This window comes from Carcharodon carcharias, chromosome 10 (genome assembly GCF_017639515.1).
Source record: "Carcharodon carcharias isolate sCarCar2 chromosome 10, sCarCar2.pri, whole genome shotgun sequence".
NCBI classification, from domain to species: Eukaryota; Metazoa; Chordata; class Chondrichthyes; order Lamniformes; family Lamnidae; genus Carcharodon; species Carcharodon carcharias.
Window position 1 is genome coordinate 76,913,168 of NC_054476.1, and position 18,789 is coordinate 76,931,956.

An 18,789-nucleotide genomic window follows, 5' to 3' on the forward strand; every position below is an offset into this window, starting at 1 on the left:
ACTGTGGTTGGCACAGAGTGGGAGGGACATTTTGTCTGAGACTGTAATTGCACAGAGCAGGAGGGACAGTCTGTCTGAGACGGTGGTTGGCACAGAGCGGGAGGGACAGTTTGGCTGAGACTGTGGTTGGCACAGAGCGGAAGGGACAGTTTGTCTGAAATTTTGGTTGGCACAGAGCAGAAGGTACAGTCTATCTGAGACTTTGTTTGGCATATAGCACGAGGGACAGTATGCCTGAGACTGTGGTTGGCACAGAGTGGGATAGAAGTCTGTCTGAGACTGGAGTTGGCACAGAGAGGGAGTGACAGATTGTCTGTGACTGTGGTTGGCACAGAGCAGAAGGAAAGTCTGTCTGAGACTATGGTTGGCACAAAGCAGGAGGGGCAGTCTGTCTGAGACTGTGGTTGGCACAGAATGGGATGAACAATCTGTCTGAGAATGTGGTTGGCACAGAGCGGGAGGGATAGTATGACTGACACTGTGGTTGGCACAGAGCAGAGGGACAGTCCATCTGAGACTGTGGTTGGCACAGAGCAGGAGGGACAGTTTGTCTGAGACTGTGGTTGGCACAGAGTGGGAGGGACAGTTTGTCTGAGATTTTGGTTGGCACAGAGCGGTAGGTACAGTCTATGTGAGACTGTGGTTGGCATAGAGCAGGAGGGACAGTATGTCTGAGACTGCGGTTGGCACAGAGTGGGAGGGTCAATCTGTTTGAGACTGGTTGGCACAGAGTGGGAGGGACCATCTGTCTGAGACTGTGGCTGGCAGAGAGCAGGAAGGACATTCTGCCCAAGAATGTGGTTGGCACAGAGCAGGAGGGACAGTCTGTCTGAGACTTTGGTTGGCATAGAATTACATAGACAGTCTGTCTGAGACTGTGGTTGGCACAGAGTGGGAGGGACAGTTTGTCTGAGACTGTAATTGCACAGAGCAGGAGGGACAGTCTGTCTGAGACGGTGGTTGGCACAGAGCGGGAGGGACAGTCAGCCGGAAACTGTGGTTGGCACAGAGCGGGAGGGAAAGTATGTCTGAGACTGTGGTTGGCACAGAGCAGGAAGGACATTCTTTCCAGGACTGGTTGGCACAGAGCAGGAGGGACAGTCTGTCTGAGAATGTGGTTGGCACAGAATAACATAGACAATCTGTCTGAGACTGTGGTTGGCAAAGAATGACATAGAAAGTCTGTCTGAGACTGTGGTTGGCACAGAGCGGGAGGGACAGTTTGTCTGAGACTGTATTTGGCACAGAACAGGAGGGACAGCCTGTCTGACAATGTGGTTGGCACAGTGCAGGGGGGACAGTTTGTCTGAGACTTGTGGGCACAGAGCAAGAGGGACAGTCTGTCTGAGTCTGTGGTTTGCACAGAGCGGAGGGAAAGTCTGTCTGAGACTATGATTGGCGCTGAGTGGGAGGGACAGTCTGTCTGAGACTGTGGTTGGCAAAGAAAGGGATGAGCAGTCTTTCTGAAAATGTGGTTGGCACAGAGTGGGAGGGATAGTCTGACTGACACTGTGGTTGGAACAGAGTGGGAGGGACAGTCCGTCTGAGACTTTGGTTGGCACAGAGTGGGAGGGAGGGTTTGTCTGAGAATGTGGTTGGCACAGAGTGGGATAGACAGTCTGTCTGAGACTGTAGTTGGCACAGAGCAGGAGGGACAGTTTGTCTGAGACTGTGGTTGGCACAGAGCGGGAGGGACAGTCTGTCTGAGACTGGCATTGGCACAGAGCAGAGGGAAAGTCCATCTGAGACAGTGGTTGGCACCGAGCGGGAGAGACAGTTTGTCTGAGACTGTATTTGGCACAGAGCAGGAGGGACAGCCTGTCTGACACTGTGGTTGGCACAGTGCAGTGGGGACAGTTTTTCTGAGACTTGTGGGCGCAGAGCGAGAGGGACAGTCTGTCTGAGTCTGTGGTTCGCACAGAGCGGAGGGAAAGTCTTTCTGAGACTATGATTGGCGCTGAGTGGGAGGGACAGTCTGTCTGAGACTGTGGTTGGCAAAGAAAGGGATGAACAGTCTTTCTGAAAATGTGGTTGGCACAGAGCGGGAGGGATAGTCTGACTGACACTGTGGTTGGAACAGAGCGGGTGGGAAAGTCCGTCTGTGACTTTGGTTGGCACAGAGTGGGAGGGAGGGTTTGTCTGAGAATGTGGTTGGCACAGAGTGGGATAGACAGTCTGTCTGAGACTGTACTTGGGACAGAGCGGGAGGGACGGTTTGTCTGAGACTGTGGTTGGCACAGAGAGGGAGGGACAGTCTGTCTGAGACTGGCATTAGCACAGAGCAGGGGGAAAGTCCATCTGAGACTAAGGTTGGCACAGAGTGGGAAGGACAGTCTGTCTGAGAATGTGGTTGGCACAGAGCAGGAGGGATAGTATGACTGACACTGTGGTTGGCACAGAGTGGGAGGGACAGTCCATCTGAGACTGGTTGGCTCAGATCAGGAGGGAGAGTTTGCCTGAGACTGTGGTTGGCACAGAGCTGAAAGTTTGTCTGAGATTTTGTTTGGCGCAGATCGGAAGGTACAGTCTATCTGAGACTGTGATTGGCATAGAGCAGGAGGGATAGTATGTCTGAGACTGCGATTGGCACAGAGTGGGAGGGACAATCTGTCTGAGACTGTGGTTGGCAAAGAATGGGATGAACAGTCTCTCTGAGAATGTGGTTGGCACAGAGTGGGAGGGATAATCTGACTGACACTGTGGTTCGCACAGAGTGGGAGGGACAGTCCGTCTGAGACTGTGGTTGGCACAGAGCGGGAGGGACAGTTTGTCTGAGACTGTGGTTGGCACAGAGCGGAAGGGACAGTTTGTCTGAGATGTTGGTTGGCACAGAGCGGAAGGTACAGTCTATCTGAGACTTTGGTTGGCATAGAGCACAAGGGACAGTATGTCTGAGACTGTGGTTGGCGCAGAGTGGGATAGACAGTCCGTCTGAGACTGCAGTTGACACAGAGTGGGAGGGACATTTTGTCTGAGACTGTGGTTGGCACAGAGTGGGAGGGACAGTCAGTCTGAGACTATAGTTGGCACAGAGCGGGAAGGGCAGTCTGTCTGAGACTGTGGTTGGCACAGAATGGGATGAACAATCTGTCTGAGACTGTAGTTGGAACAGAGCAGGAGGGACAGTTTGTCTGAGACTGTGGTGGGCACAGAGCGGGAGGGACAGCCCATCTGAGACTGTGGTTGGCAGAGAATGGGATAGACAGTCTGCTTGAAAGCGTGGTTGGCACAGTGCGGGAGGGACAGCCAGCTGAGACTCTGATTGGCACAGAATGGTATGAACAGTCTGTCTGAGAATTTGGTTGGCACAGAGCAGGAGGGATAGTATGACTGAGAATGTGGTTGGCACAGAATGGGATAGACAGTCTGTCTGAGACCGTGGTTTGCACAGACCGGGACGAACAGTTTGTCTGAGAGTGTGGTTGGCACAGAATGACATGAAACCGTCTTTCTGAGACTGTGGTTGGCACAGAGCGGGAGGGACAGTTTGTCTGAGACTGCAGTTGGCACAGAGAAGGTAGGACAGTCTGCCTGAGACTGTGGTTGGCACAGAGCGGGAGGTACAGTTTGTCTGAGACTGTAGCTGGCACAAAGCGGGATGGACAGTCTGTCTGAGACTGTGGTTGGCACAAAGCAGGAGGGACAGTCTGAGTGAGACTGTGCTTGGCACAGAATGGGATAGACTGTCTGTTTGAGACTTTGGTTGTCACAGAGCGGGAGGGACAGTCTGTCTGAGATTGCAGTTGGCCATGAGCAGGAGAGACAGTCTGACTGAGACTGTGGTTGGAACAGAAGGGGATAGACAGTCTGTCTGAGACTGTGGTTGGCACAGAGCAGGAGGGACAGTCTGACTGAGACTGTGGTTGGAACAGAAGGGGATAGACAGTCTGTCTGAGACTGTGGTTGGCACAGAGCAGGAAGGACATTCTGTCCAAGACTGCTTGGCACAGAGCAGGAGGGACAGTCTGTCTGAGACTGTGGTTGGCACAGAGCAGGAGGGACAGTCTGACCGAGACTGTGGTTGGCACAGAATGGGATAGACAGTCTGTGTGAGACTGTGGTTGGCACAGGATGGCATATACAGTTTGTTTGAGACCGTTGTTTGCACAGACCGGGACGAACAGTTTGTCTGAGACTGTGGTTGGCACAGAGCAGGAGGGACAACTGTCTGAGATGGTGGATGGCACATAGCGGGGGGGACAGTTGGTCTGAGACTGCAGCTGGCACGGAGCGGAACGGACAGTCTGTCTAAAACTGTGGTTGGCAGATAGAAGGAAGTACATTCTGTCGAAGAATGTGGTTGGCAAGAAGCGGGAGGGACAGTCTGTCTGAGACTGTGCTTGGCACAGAATGACATGAAACGGTCTTTCTGAGACTGTGGTAGGCACAGAGCAGGAGGGACAGTTTTTCGGAGACTGCAGTTGGCACAGAGTGGGTGGGACAGTCTGCCTGAGACTGTGGTTGGCACAGAGCGGGAGGAACAGTTTGTCTCAGACTGTAGCTGGCACAGAGCGGGATGGACAGTCTGTCTGAGACTGTGGTTGGCACAAAGCAGGAGGGACAGTCTGACTGAGACTGTGGTTGGAACAGAAGGGGATAGACAGTCTGTCTGAGACTGTGGTTGGCACAGAGCAGGAAGGACATTCTGTCCAAGACTGGTTGGCACAGAGCAGGAGGGACAGTCTGTCTGAGACTGTGGTTGGCACAGAGCAGGAGGGACAGTCTCTCTGAAACTGTGGTTGGCACAGAGCAGGAGGGACAGTCTGACTGAGACTGTGGTTGGCACAGAAAGGGATAGACAATCTGTTTGAGACTGTGCTTGGCACAGAATGGGACAGACAGTCCGTAAGAGAGTGTGGTTGGCACAGAATGGGATGAACAGTCTATTTGAGACTGTTGTTGGCACAGAGCGGGTGGGACACTATGCCTGAGATTCTGATTGGCACAGAGCAGCAGGGACAGTCCGACTGAGACGGTGGTTGGCACAGAATGGGATTAACAGTCTGTTTGAGACCGTGGTTGGCACAGAGCAGGAGGGACAGCCGGCTGAGACTGTGTTTGGCACAGAGCGGGAGGCACAGTCTGACTGAGACTGTGGTTCGCACAGAATGGGATAGACAGTATGTTTGAGACTGTGGTTGGCACAGAGCGGGAGAGACAGTCTGTCTGAGACTGTGGTTGGCACAGAATGGGATAGGCAGTCCGTCTGAGACAGTGGTTGGCACAGATTAGGAAGGACATTCTGTCTGAGACTGTGGTTTGCACAGAGCGGGAGGGACAGTCTGTCTGAGATTGCAGTTGGCACAGAGCAGGAGGGACAGACTGACTGAGACTGGGGTTGGAACAGAATGGGATAGACAGTCTGTCTGAGACTGTGGTTGGCACAGAATGAGATAGACAGTATGTTTGAGACTGTGGTTGGCACAGAGCGGGAGAGTCAGTCTGTCTGAGACTGTGGTTGGCACAGAATGAGATAAACAGTCTGTCTGTGACTGTGGTTGGCACAGAGTTGGAGGGAAAGATTGTCCGAGACTGTAGTTGGCACAGTCCAGGAGGAACTGTCTCTCTGAAATATTGGTTGGCACAGAGCAGGAGGGACAGTCTGACTGAGACTGTGGTTGGCACAGAATGGGATAGACATTCTGTTTGAGTCTGTGCTTGGCACAGAATGGGACAGACAGTCTATTAGAGAGAGTGGTTGGCACAGAATGGGATGAACAGTCTTTTTAAGACTGTTGTTGGCACAGAGCGGGTGGGACACTCTGCCTGAGATTTTGATTGGCACAGAGCAGCAGGGACAGTCCGACTGAGACGGTGGTTGGCACAGAATGGGATAAACAGTCTGTTTGAGACCATGGTTGGCACAGAGCGGGAGGGACAGCCTGCTGAGACTGTGTTTGGCACAGAGCGGGGGGGGGGGGGCACAGTCTGATTGAGACTGTGGTTCGCCCAGAATGGGATAGACAGTATGTTTGAGACTGTGGTTGGCACAGAGTGGGAGGGACAGTCTGTCTGAGACTGTGGTTGGCACAGAATGGGATAGACAGTCTGTCTGAGACAGTGGTCGGCACAGATTAGGAGGGACATTCTGACTGAGACTGTGGTTGGCACAGAGCGGGAGGGACAGTCTGTCTGAGATTGCAGTTGGCTCAGAGCAGGAGGGACAGTCTGACTGAGACTGTGGTTGGAACAGAATGGGATAGACAGTCTGTCTGAGACTGTGGTTGGCACAGAGCAGGAAGGACATTCTGTCCAAGACTGGTTGGCACAGAGCAGGAGGGACAGTCTGTCTGAGACTGTGGTTGGCACAGAATGCAATAAACAGTCTGTCTGTGACTGTGGTTGGCACAGAGTTGGAGGGAAAGTTTGTCTGAGACCGTAGTTGGCACAATCCAGGAGGGACAGTGTCTCTGAAACTGTGGTTGGCACAGAGCAGGAGGGACAGTCTGACTGAGACTGTGGTAGGCACAGAATGGGATAGACAGTCTGTTTGAGACTGTGTTTGGCACAGAACGGGACAGACAGTGTGTTTGAGACTGTGGTTGGCAGAGAATGGGATGAACAGTCTATCTGAGACTGTTGTAGTCACAGAGCGGGTGGGACACTCTGCCTGAGATTCTGATTGGCACAGAGCAGGAGGGACAGTCTGACTTAGACTGTGGTAGGCACAGAATGGGATAGACAGTCTGTCTGAGACAGTGGTTGGCACAGAGCACGAGGGACAGTTCGTCTGAGACTGGAGTTGGCACAGAGTGGGAGGGACAGTCTGTCTAAAACTGTGGTTGGCAGAGAGCAGGAAGGACATTCTGTCCAAGAATGCGGTTGGCACAGAGCAGGAGGGTCAGTCAGACTGAGACTGTGGTTGGAACAGAGCGGGTGGGACACTCTGCCTGAGATTCTGATTGGCACAGAGCAGCAGGGACAGTCCGACTGAGATGGTGGTTGGCACAGAATGGGATAAACAGTCTGTTTGAGATGGTGGTTGGCACAGAGTGGGAGGGACAGCCGGCTGAGACTGTGTTTGGCACAAAGCGGGAGGCACAGTCTGACTGAGACTGTGGTTCGCACATAATGGGATAGACAGTATGTTTGAGACTGTGGTTGGCACAGAGCGGGAGAGACAGTCTGTCTGAGACTGTGGTTGGCACAGAATGAGATAAACAGTCTGTCTGTGATTGTGGTTGGCACAGAGTTGGAGGGAAAGATTGTCTGAGTCTGTAGTTGGCACAGTCCAGGAGGAACTGTCTCTCTGAAACATTGGTTGGCACAGAGCAGGAGGGACAGTCTGACTAGACTGTGGTTGGCACAGAATGGGATAGACAGTCTGTTTGAGACTGTGCTTGGCACAGAATGGGACAGACAGTCTGTTAGAGAGAGTGGTTGGCACAGAATGGGATGAACAGTCTTTTTAAGACTGTTGTTGGCACAGATTGGGTGGGACACTCTGCCTGAGATTCTGATTGGCACAGAGCAGCAGGGACAGTCTGACTGAGATGGTGGTTGGCACAGAATGGGATAAACAGTCTGTTTGAGACCGTGGTTGGCACAGAGCGGGAGGGACAGCCTGCTGAGACTGTGTTTGGCACAGAGCGGGGGGCACAGTCTGATTGAGACTGTGGTTCGCACAGAATGGGATAGACAGTATGTTTGAGACTGTGGTTGGCACAGAGTGGGATGGACAGTCTGTCTGAGACTGTGGTTGGCACAGAATAGGATAGACAGTCTGCCTGAGACAGTGGTCGGCACAGATTAGGAGGGACATTATGTCTGAGACTGTGGTTGGCACAGAGCGGGAGGGACAGTCTGTCTGAGATTGCAGTTGGCTCAGAGCAGGAGGGACAGTCTGACTGAGAGTGTGGTTGGAACAGAATGGGATAGACAGTCTGTCTGAGACTGTGTTTGGCACAGAGCAGGAAGGACATTCTGTCCAAGACTGGTTGGCACAGAGCAGGAGGGACAGTCTGTCTGAGACTGTGGTTGGCACAGAATGCAATAAACAGTCTGTCTGTGACTGTGGTTGGCACAGAGTTGGAGAGAAAGTTTGTCTGAGACCGTAGTTGGCACAATCCAGGAGGGACAGTGTCTCTGAAACTGTGGTTGGCACAGAGCAGGAGGGACAGTCTGACTGAGACTGTGGTAGGCACAGAATGGGATAGACAGTCTGTTTGAGACTGTGTTTGGCACAGAACGGGACAGACAGTCTGTTTGAGACTGTGGTTGGCAGAGAATGGGATGAACAGTCTATCTGAGACTGTTTTAGGCACAGAGCGGGTGGGACAATCTGCCTGAGATTCTGATTGGCACAGAGGAGGAGGGATAGTCTGACTTAGACTTTGGTAGGCACAGAATGGGATAGACAGTCTGTTTGAGACCATGGTTGGCACAGAGCGGGAGGGACATCTGGCTGAGACTGTGAATGGCACAGAGTGGGAGGCACAGTCTGATTGAGACTGTGGTTTGCACAGAATGCAATAAACAGTCTGTCTGTGACTGTGGTTGGCACAGAGCAGGAGGGACAGTTCGTCTGAGACTGGAGTTGGCACAGAGTGGGAGGGACAGTCTGTCTAAAACTGTGGTTGGCAGAGAGCAGGAAGGACATTCTGTCCAAGAATGCGGTTGGCACAGAGCAGGAGGGTCAGTCAGACTGAGACTGTGGTTGGAACAGAGCGGGTGGGACACTCTGCCTGAGATTCTGATTGGCACAGAGCACCAGGGACAGTCCGACTGAGACGATGTTTGGCACAGAATGGGATAAACAGTCTGTTTGAGACCGTGGTTGGCACAGAGCGGGAGGGACAGCCAGCTGAGACTGTGTTTGGCACAAAGCGGGAGGCACAGTCTGACTGAGACTGTGGTTCACACATAATGGGATAGACAGTGTGTTTGAGACTGTGGTTGGCACAGAGCGGGAGAGACAGTCTGTCTGAGACTGTGGTTGGCACAGAATGAGATAAACAGTCTGTCTGTGACTGTGGTTGGCACAGAGTTGGAGGGAAAGATTGTCTGAGACTGTAGTTGGCACAGTCCAGGAGGAACTGTCTCTCTGAAACATTGGTTGGCACAGAGCAGGAGGGACAGTCTGACTGAGACTGTGGTTGGCACAGAATGGGATAGACAGTCTGTTTGAGACTGTGCTTGGCACAGAATGGGACAGACAGTCTGTTAGAGAGAGTGGTTGGCACAGAATTGGATGAACAGTCTTTTTAAGACTGTTGTTGGCACAGAGCGGGTGGGACACTCTGCCTGAGATTCTGATTGGCACAGAGAAGCAGGGACAATCCAACTGAGACGGTGGTTGGCACAGAATGGGATAAACAGTCTGTTTGAGACCGTGTTTGGCACAGAGCAGGAGGGGCAGCCTGCTGAGACTGTGTTTGGCACAGAGCGGGGGGCACAGTCTGATTGAGACTGTGGTTCACACAGAATGGGATAGACAGTATGTTTGAGATTGTGGTTGGCACAGAGTGGGAGGGACAGTCTGTCTGAGACTGTGGTTGGCACAGAATGGGATAGACAGTCTATCTGAGACAGTGGTCGGCACAGATTAGGAGGGACATTCTGTCTGAGACTGTGGTTGGCACAGAGCGAGAGGGACAGTCTGTCTGAGATTGCAGTTGGCTCAGAGCAGGAGGGACAGTCTGACTGAGACTGTGCTTGGAACAGAATGGGATAGACAGTCTGTCTGAGACTGTGGTTGGCACAGAGCAGGAAGGACATTCTGTCCAAGACTGGTTGGCACAGAGCAGGAGGGACAGTCTGTCTGAGACTGTGGTTGGCACAGAATGCAATAAACAGTTTGTCTGTGACTGTGGTTGGCACAGAGTTGGAGGGAAAGTTTGTCTGAGATTGTGGTAGGCACAGAATGGGATAGACAGTCTGTTTGAGACTGTGTTTGGCACAGAACGGGACAGACAGTCTGTTTGAGACCGTGGTTGGCAGAGAATGGGATGAACAATCTATCTGAGACTGTTGTAGGCACAGAGCGGTTGGGACACTCTGCCTGAGATTCTGATTGGCACAGAGCAGCAGGGACAGTCCGACTGAGAGGGTGGTTGGCACAGATGGGATAAACAGTCTGTTTGAGACCATGGTTGGCACAGAGCGGGAGGGACAGCTGGCTGAGACTGTGAATGGCACAGAGCGGGAGGGACAGTCTAACTGAGACTATGGTTCACACAGAATGGAATAGAAAGTATGTTTGAGACTGTGGTTGGCACAGAGCGGGAGGGACAGTCTGTCTGAGATTGTGGTTGGTACAGAGTGGAAGGTACAGTCTATCTGAGACTGTGGTTGGCATAGAGCAGGAGGGACAGTCTCTTTGAAACGGTGGTTGACACAGAGCAGGAGGGACAGTCTGACTAAGACTGTGGTTGGCACAGAATGGGATGAACAGTCTGTCTGAGCCTGTGGTTGGCACAGAGAAGGTGGGACACTCTGCCTGAGATTCTGATTGGCACAGAGCAGCAGGGACTGTCCGACTGAGACGGTGGTTGGCACAGAATGGGACAGACAGTCTGTTTGAGACCGTGGTTGGCACAGAGCGGGAGGGACAGCCGGCTGAGACTGTGGTTCACACAGAATGGGATATACAGTATGTTTGAGCCTGTGGTTGGCACAGAGCAGGAGGGACAGTCTGACTGAGACTCTGTTTTGCACATAATGGGATGGACAAGTTGTTTGAGACTGTGGTTGGCACAGAATGGGATGAACAGTCTGTCTGAGAATGTAGTTGGCATAGAGCTGGAGGGTCAGTCTCTTTGAAATGGTGGTTGGCATAGAGCATGAGGGACAGTCTGACTGAGACTGTGGTTGGCACAGAATGGGATAGAAAGTCTGTTTGAGACTGTAGTTGGCACAGAATGGGATGAACAGTTTGTCTGAGACAGTGGTCGGCACAGATTAGGAGGGACATTCTGTCTGAGACTGTGGTTGGCACAGAGCGAGAGTGACAGTCTGTCTGAGATTGCAGTTGGCTCAGAGCAGGAGGGACAGTCTGACTGAGACTGTGGTTGGAACAGAATGGGATAGACAGTCTGTCTGAGACTGTGGTTGGCACAGAGCAGGAAGGACATTCTGTCCAAAACTAGTTGGTACAGAGCAGGAGGGACAGTCTGTCTGAGACTGTGGTTGGCACAGAATGCAATAAACAGTCTGTCTGTGACTGTGGTTGGCACAGAGTTGGAGGGAAAGTTTGTCTGAGACTGTGGTAGGCACAGAATGGGATAGACAGTCTGTTTGAGACTGTGTTTGGCACAGAACGGGACAGACAGTCTGTTTGAGACCGTGGTTGGCAGAGAATGGGATGAACAGTCTATCTGAGACTGTTGTAGGCACAGAGCGGGTGGGACACTCTGCCTGAGATTCTGATTGGCACAGAGCAGCAGGGACAGTCCGACTGAGACGGTGGTTGGCACAGATGGGATAAACAGTCTGTTTGAGACCATGGTTGGCACAGAGCGGGAGGGACAGCCGGCTGAGACTGTGAACGGGAGGGACAGCCGTCTGAGACTGTGAATGGCACAGAGCGGGAGGGACAGTCTAACTGAGACTGCGGTTGGCATAGAGCAGGAGGGACAGTCTGTCTGAGATTGTGGTTGGTACAGAGTGGAAGGTACAGTCTATCTGAGACTTTGGTTGGCATAGAGCAGGAGGGACAGTCTCTTTGAAACGGTGGTTGACACAGAGCAGGAGGGACAGTCTGACTGAGACTGTGGTTGGCACAGAATGGGATGAACAGTCTGTCTGAGCCTGTGGTTGGCACAGAGCAGGTGGGACACTCTGCCTGAGATTCTGATTGGCACAGAGCAGCAGGGACTGTCCGACTGAGACGGTGGTTGGCACAGAATGGGATAGACAGTCTGTTTGAGACTGTGGTTGGCACAGAATGGGACAGACATTCTGTTTGAGACTGTAGTTGGCACAGAATGGGATGAACAGTCTGTCTGAGATTGTTGTTGGCACAGAGCAGGTGGGACACTCTGCCTGAGATTCTGACTGTCCGACTGAGATGGTGGCTGGCACAGAATGCGATAGACAGTCTGTTTGAGACCATGGTTGGCACAGAGCGGGAAGGACAGCTGGCAGAGTCTGTGGTTCACACAGAATGGGATGAACAGACTAGCTGAGAATCTGGTTGGCACAGAGCGGGAGGGATAGTCTGACTGAGACTGTGGTTGGCACAGAATGGGATAGACAGTCTGTCTGAGACAGTGGTTGGCACAGAGCAGGAGGGACAGTTCGTCTGAGACTGGAGTTGGCACAGAGTGGGAGGAACAGTCTGTCTAAAACTGTGGTTGGCAGAGAGCAGGAAGGACATTCTGTCCAAGAATGCAGTTGGCACAGAGCAGGAGGGTCAGTCAGACTGAGACTGTGGTTGGAACAGAGCGGGTGGGACACTCTGCCTGAGATTCTGATTGGCACAGAGCAGCAGGGACAGTCCGACTGAGACGGTGGTTGGCACAGAATGGGATAAACAGTCTGTTTGAGACCGTGGTTGGCACAGAGCGGGAGGGACAGCCAGCTGAGACTGTGTTTGGCACAAAGCGGGAGGCACAGTCTGACTGAGACTGTGGTTCACACATAATGGGATAGACAGTATGTTTGAGACTGTGGTTGGCACAGAGCGGGAGAGACAGTCTGTCTGAGACTGTGGTTGGCACAGAATGAGATAAACAGTCTGTCTGTGACTGTGGTTGGCACAGAGTTGGAGGGAAAGATTGTCTGAGACTGTAGTTGGCACAGTCCAGGAGGAACTGTCTCTCTGAAACATTGGTTGGCACAGAGCAGGAGGGACAGTCTGACTGAGACTGTGGTTGGCACAGAATGGGATAGACAGTCTGTTTGAGACTGTGCTTGGCACAGAATGGGACAGACAGTCTGTTAGAGAGAGTGGTTGGCACAGAATGGGATGAACAGTCTTTTTAAGACTGTTGTTGGCACAGAGCGGGTGGGACACTCTGCCTGAGATTCTGATTGGCAGAGAGCAGCAGGGACAGTCCGACTGAGACGGTGGTTGGCACAGAATGGGATACACAGTCTGTTTGAGACCGTGGTTGGCACAGAGCGGGAGGGACAGCCTGCTGAGACTGTGTTTGGCACAGAGCGGGGGGCACAGTCTGATTGAGACTGTGGTTCACACAGAATGGGATAGACAGTATGTTTGAGACTGTGGTTGGCAAAGAGTGGGAGGGACAGTCTGTCTGAGACTGTGGTTGGCACAGAATGGGATAGACAGTCTGTCTGAGACAGTGGTTGGCACAGATTAGGAGGGACATTCTGTCTGAGACTGTGGTTGGCACAGAGCGAGAGGGACAGTCTGTCTGAGATTGCAGTTGGCTCAGAGCATGAGGGACAGTCTGACTGAGACTGTGGTTGGAACAGAATGGGATTGACAGTCTGTCTGAGACTGTGGTTGGCACAGAGCAGGAAGGACATTCTGTCCAAGACTATTGGCACAGAGCAGTAGGGACAGTCTGTCTGAGACTGTGGTTGGCACAGAATGCAATAAACAGTTTGTCTGTGACTGTGGTTGGCACAGAGTTGGAGGGAAAGTTTGTCTGAGACTGTGGTAGGCACAGAATGGGATAGACAGTCTGTTTGAGACTGTGTTTGGCACAGAACGGGACAGACAGTCTGTTTGAGACCGTGGTTGGCAGAGAATGGGATGAACAATCTATCTGAGACTGTTGTAGGCACAGAGCGGGTGGGACACTCTGCCTGAGATTCTGATTGGCACAGAGCAGCAGGGACAGTCCGACTGAGACTGTGGTTGGCACAGATGGGATAAACAGTCTGTTTGAGACCATGGTTGGCACAGAGCGGAAGGGACAGCCGGCTGAGACTGTGAATGGCACAGAGCGGGAGGGACAGTCTAACTGAGACTGTGGTTCACACAGAATGGAATAGAAAGTATGTTTGAGACTGTGGTTGGCACAGAGCGGGAGGGACAGTCTGTCTGAGATTGTGGTTGGTACAGAGTGGAAGGTACAGTCTATCTGAGACCGTGGTTGGCATAGAGCAGGAGGGACAGTCTCTTTGAAACGGTGGTTGACACAGAGCAGGAGGGACAGTCTGACTGAGACTGTGGTTGGCACAGAATGGGATGAACAGTCTGTCTGAGCCTGTGGTTGGCACAGAGCAGGTGGGACACTTTGCCTGAGATTCTGATTGGCACAGAGCAGCAGGGTCTGTCCGACTGAGACGGTGGTTGGCACAGAATGGGATAGACAGTCTGTTTGAGACTGTGGTTGGCACAGAATGGGACAGACAGTCTGTTTGAGACTGTAGTTGGCACAGAATGGGATGAACAGTCTGTCTGAGATTGTTATTGGCACAGAGCAGGTGGGACACTCTGCCTGAGATTCTGACTGTCCGACTGAGATGGTGGTTGGCACAGAATGGGATAGACAGTCTGTTTGAGACCATGGTTGGCAAGAGCGGGAGGGACAGCTGGCAGAGTCTGTGGTTCACACAGAATGGGATGAACAGACTAGCTGAGAATCTGGTTGGCACAGAGCAGTAGGGACTGTCTGACTGAGACGGTGGTTGGCACAGAATGGGATAGACAGTCTGTTTGAGACCGTGGTTGGCACAGAGCGGGAGGGACAGCCGGCTGAGACTGTGTTTCACACAGAATGGGATAGACAGTATGTTTGAGCCTGTGGTTGGCACAGAGCAGGAGGGACAGTCTAACTGAGATTCTGTTTTGCACAGAATGGGATAGACAAGTTGTTTGAGTCTGTGGTTGGCACAGAATGGGATGAACAGTCTGTCTGAGTCTGTAGTTGGCACAGAGCAGGAGGGACAGTCTCTTTGAAATGTTGGTTGGCATAGAGCATGAGGGACAGTCTGACTGAGACTGTGGTTGGCACAGAATGGGATAGACAGTCTGTTTGAGACTGTGGTTGGCACAGAATGGGACAGACAGTCTGTTTGAGACTGTGGTTGGCACAGAATGGGATGAACAGTCTGTCTGAGATTGTTGTTGGCACAGAGCAGGTGGGACACTCTGCCTGAGATTCTGACTGTCCGACTGAGATGGTGGTTGGCACAGAATGGGATAGACAGTCTGTTTGAGACCATGGTTGGCACAGAGCAGGAGGGACAGCTGGCAGACACTGTGGTTTACACAGAATGGGATGAACAGTCTAGCTGAGAATCTGGTTGGCACAGAGCAGGAGGGATAGTATGACAGAGACTGTGGTTGGCACAGAATGGGATAGACAGTCTGTATGAGACAGTGGTTGGCACAGAGCAGGAGGGAAAGTCTGACTTAGACTGTGGTTGGCACAGAATAGGATAGACAGTCTGTTTGAGACTGTGGTTGGCACAGAATGGGATGAACAGTCTATCTGAGACTGTTGTTGGCACAGAGCGGGTGGGACACTCTGCCTGAGATTCTGATTGGCACAGAGCAGCAGGGAAAGTCCAACGGAGATTGTGGTTGGCACAGAATGGGATAAGCAGTCTCTTTGAGACCATGGATGGCACAGAGCGGGAGGGACAGTCGGCTGAGACTGTGTTTGGCACAGAGCGGGAGGGACAATCTGACTGAGAATGTGGTTCGCACAGAATGGGATAGTCAGTCTGTCTGAGACAGTGGTTAGCACAGAATGCAATAAACAGTCTGTCTGAGACTGTGGTTGGCACAGAGTGGGAGGGACAGTTTGTCTGAGACTGTAGTTGGCACAGAGCAGGAGGGACAGTCTTTCTGAAACATTGGTTGGCACAGAGTAGGAAGGACATTCTGACTGAGACTGTGGTTGGCACAGAATGGGATAGAAAGTCTGTTTGAGACTGTGCTTGGCACAGAATGGGATAGACAGTCGGTCTGAAACTGTGGTTGGCACAGAATGGGATGAACAGTATATCTGAGAATGTTGTTGGCACAGAGCGGGTGGAAACTCTGCCTGAGATTCTGATTGGCACAGAGTAGCAGAGACAGTCCGACTGAGACAGTGGTTGGCACAGAATTAGATAAACAGACTGTTTGAGACCATGGTTGGCACAGAGCGGGAGGGACAGGTGGCTGAGACTATGGTTGGCACAGAGTTTGAGGCATAGTTTGACTGAGACTGTGGTTCGCACAGAATGGGATAGACAGTATTTTTGAGACTGTGGTTGGCACAGAATGGGAAAGAGAGTCTGTCTGAGACAGTGGTTGGCACAGATTAGGAGGGACATTCTGTCTGAGACTGTGGTTGGCACAGAGCGGGAGGGACAGTCTGTCTGAGATTGCAGTTGGCACAGAGCAGGAGGGAGAGTCTGACTGAGAGTGTGGTTGGAACAGAATGGGGTAGACAGTCTGTCTGAGACTGTGGTTGGCACAGAGCAGGAAGGACATTCTGTCCAAGACTGGTTGGCACAGAGCAGGAGGGACAGTCTGTCTGAGACTGTGGTTGGCACAGAATGCGATAAACAGTCTGTCTGTGACTGTGGTTGGCAGAGTGGGAGGGACAGTTTGTCTGAGACTGTAGTTGGCTCAGAGCAGGTGGGACAGACTCTCTGAAACTGTGGTTGGCACAGAGCAGGAGGGAAAGTCTGACTTAGACTGTGGTTGGCACAGAATAGGATAGACAGTCTGTTTGAGACTGTGGTTGGCACAGAATGGGATGAACAGTCTATCTGAGACTGTTGTTGGCACAGAGCGGGTGGGACACTCTGCCTGAGATTCTGATTGGCACAGAGCAGCAGGGACAGTCTGACTGAGATTGTGGTTGGCACAGAATGGGATAAGCAGTCTCTTTGAGACCGTGGTTGGCACAGAGCGGGAGGGACAGCCGGCTGAGACTGTGTTTGGCACAGAGCGGGAGGGACAATCTGACTGAGAAAGTGGTTCGCACAGAATGGGATAGACAGTATGTTTGAGACGTGGTTGGCACAGAGCGGGAGGGACAGTCTGTCTGAGATTGTGGTTGGTACAGAGGGGCAGGTACAGTCTCTCTGAGACTCTGATTGGCATAGAGCAGGAGGGACAGTCTCTTTGAAACGGTGGTTGGCACAGAGCAGGAGGGACAGTCTGAATGAGACTGTGGTTGGCACAGAATGGGATGAACAGTCTGTCTGAGACTGTGGTTGGTACAGAGCAGGTGGGACACTATGCCTGAGATTCCAATTGGCACAGGGCAGCAGGGACTGTCTGACTGAGATGGTGTTTGCCATAGACTGGGATAGACAGTCAGTTTGAGACTGTGGTTGGCGCAGAGCGGGAGTGACAGCCGGCTGAGACTGTGGTTCTCACAGAATGGGATAGACAGTATGTTTGAGCCTGTGGTTGGCACAGAGTAGGAGGGAAAGCCTGACTGAGTCTCTGGTTGGCACAGAATGGGATAGACAGGATGTTTGAAATGTTGGTTGGCACAGACCAGTAATGACAGTCTGACTGAGACTGTGGTTGGCACAGAATGGGATAGACAGCCTGTTTGAGAATGTGGTTGGCACAGAATGGGACAGAAAGTCTGTTTGAGAATGTGGTTGGCACTGAATGGGATGAACAGTCTGTCTGAGACTGTTGTTGGCACAGAGCAGGTGGGACACTCAGCCTGAGATTCTGACTGTCCGACTGAGACGGTGGTTGGCACAGAATGGGATAGACAGTCTGTTTGAGACTGTGTTTGGCACAGAACGGGACAGACAGTCTGTTTGAGACCGTGGTTGGCAGAGAATGGGATGAACAATCTATCTGAGACTGTTGTAGGCACAGAGCGGGTGGGACACTCTGCCTGAGATTCTGATTGGCACAGAGCAGCAGGGACAGTCCGACTGAGACGGTGGTTGGCACAGATGGGATAAACAGTCTCTTTGAGACCATGGTTGGCACAGAGCGGGAGGGACAGCCGGCTGAGACTGTGAATGGCACAGAGCGGGAGGGACAGTCTAACTGAGACTGTGGTTCACACAGAATGGAATAGAAAGTATGTTTGAGACTGTGGTTGGCACAGAGCGGGAGGGACAGTCTGTCTGAGATTGTGGTTGGTACAGAGTGGAAGGTACAGTCTATCTGAGACTGTGGTTGGCATAGAGCAGGAGGGACAGTCTCTTTGAAACGGTGGTTGACACAGAGCAGGAGGGACAGTCTGACTGAGACTGTGGTTGGCACAGAATGGGATGAACAGTCTGTCTGAGCCTATGGTTGGCACAGAGCAGGTGGGACACTCTGCCTGAGATTCTGATTGGCACAGAGCAGCAGGGACTGTCCGACTGAGACGGTGGTTGGCACAGAATGGGATAGACAGTCTGTTTGAGACTGTGGTTGGCACAGAATGGGACAGACAGTCTGTTTGAGACTGTAGTTGGCACAGAATGGGATGGACAGTCTGTCTGAGATTGTTGTTGGCACAGAGCAGGTGGGACACTCTGCCTGAGATTCTGACTGTCCGACTGAGATGGTGGTTGGCACAGAATGGGATAGACAGTCTGTTTGAGACCATGGTTGGCAAGAGCGGGAGGGACAGCTGGCAGAGTCTGTGGTTCACACAGAATGGGATGAACAGACTAGCTGAGAATCTGGTTGGCACAGAGCGGGAGGGATAGTCTGACTGAGACTGTGGTTGGCACAGAATGGGATAGACAGTCTGTCTGAGACAGTGGTTGGCACAGAGCAGGAGGGACAGTTCGACTGAGACTGGAGTTGGCACAGAGTGGGAGGGACAGTCTGTCTAAAACTGTGGTTGGCAGAGATCAGGAAGGACATTCTGTCCAAGAATGCGGTTGGCACAGAGCAGGAGGGTCAGTCAGACTGAGACTGTGGTTGGAACAGAGCGGGTGGGACACTCTGCCTGAGATTCTGAT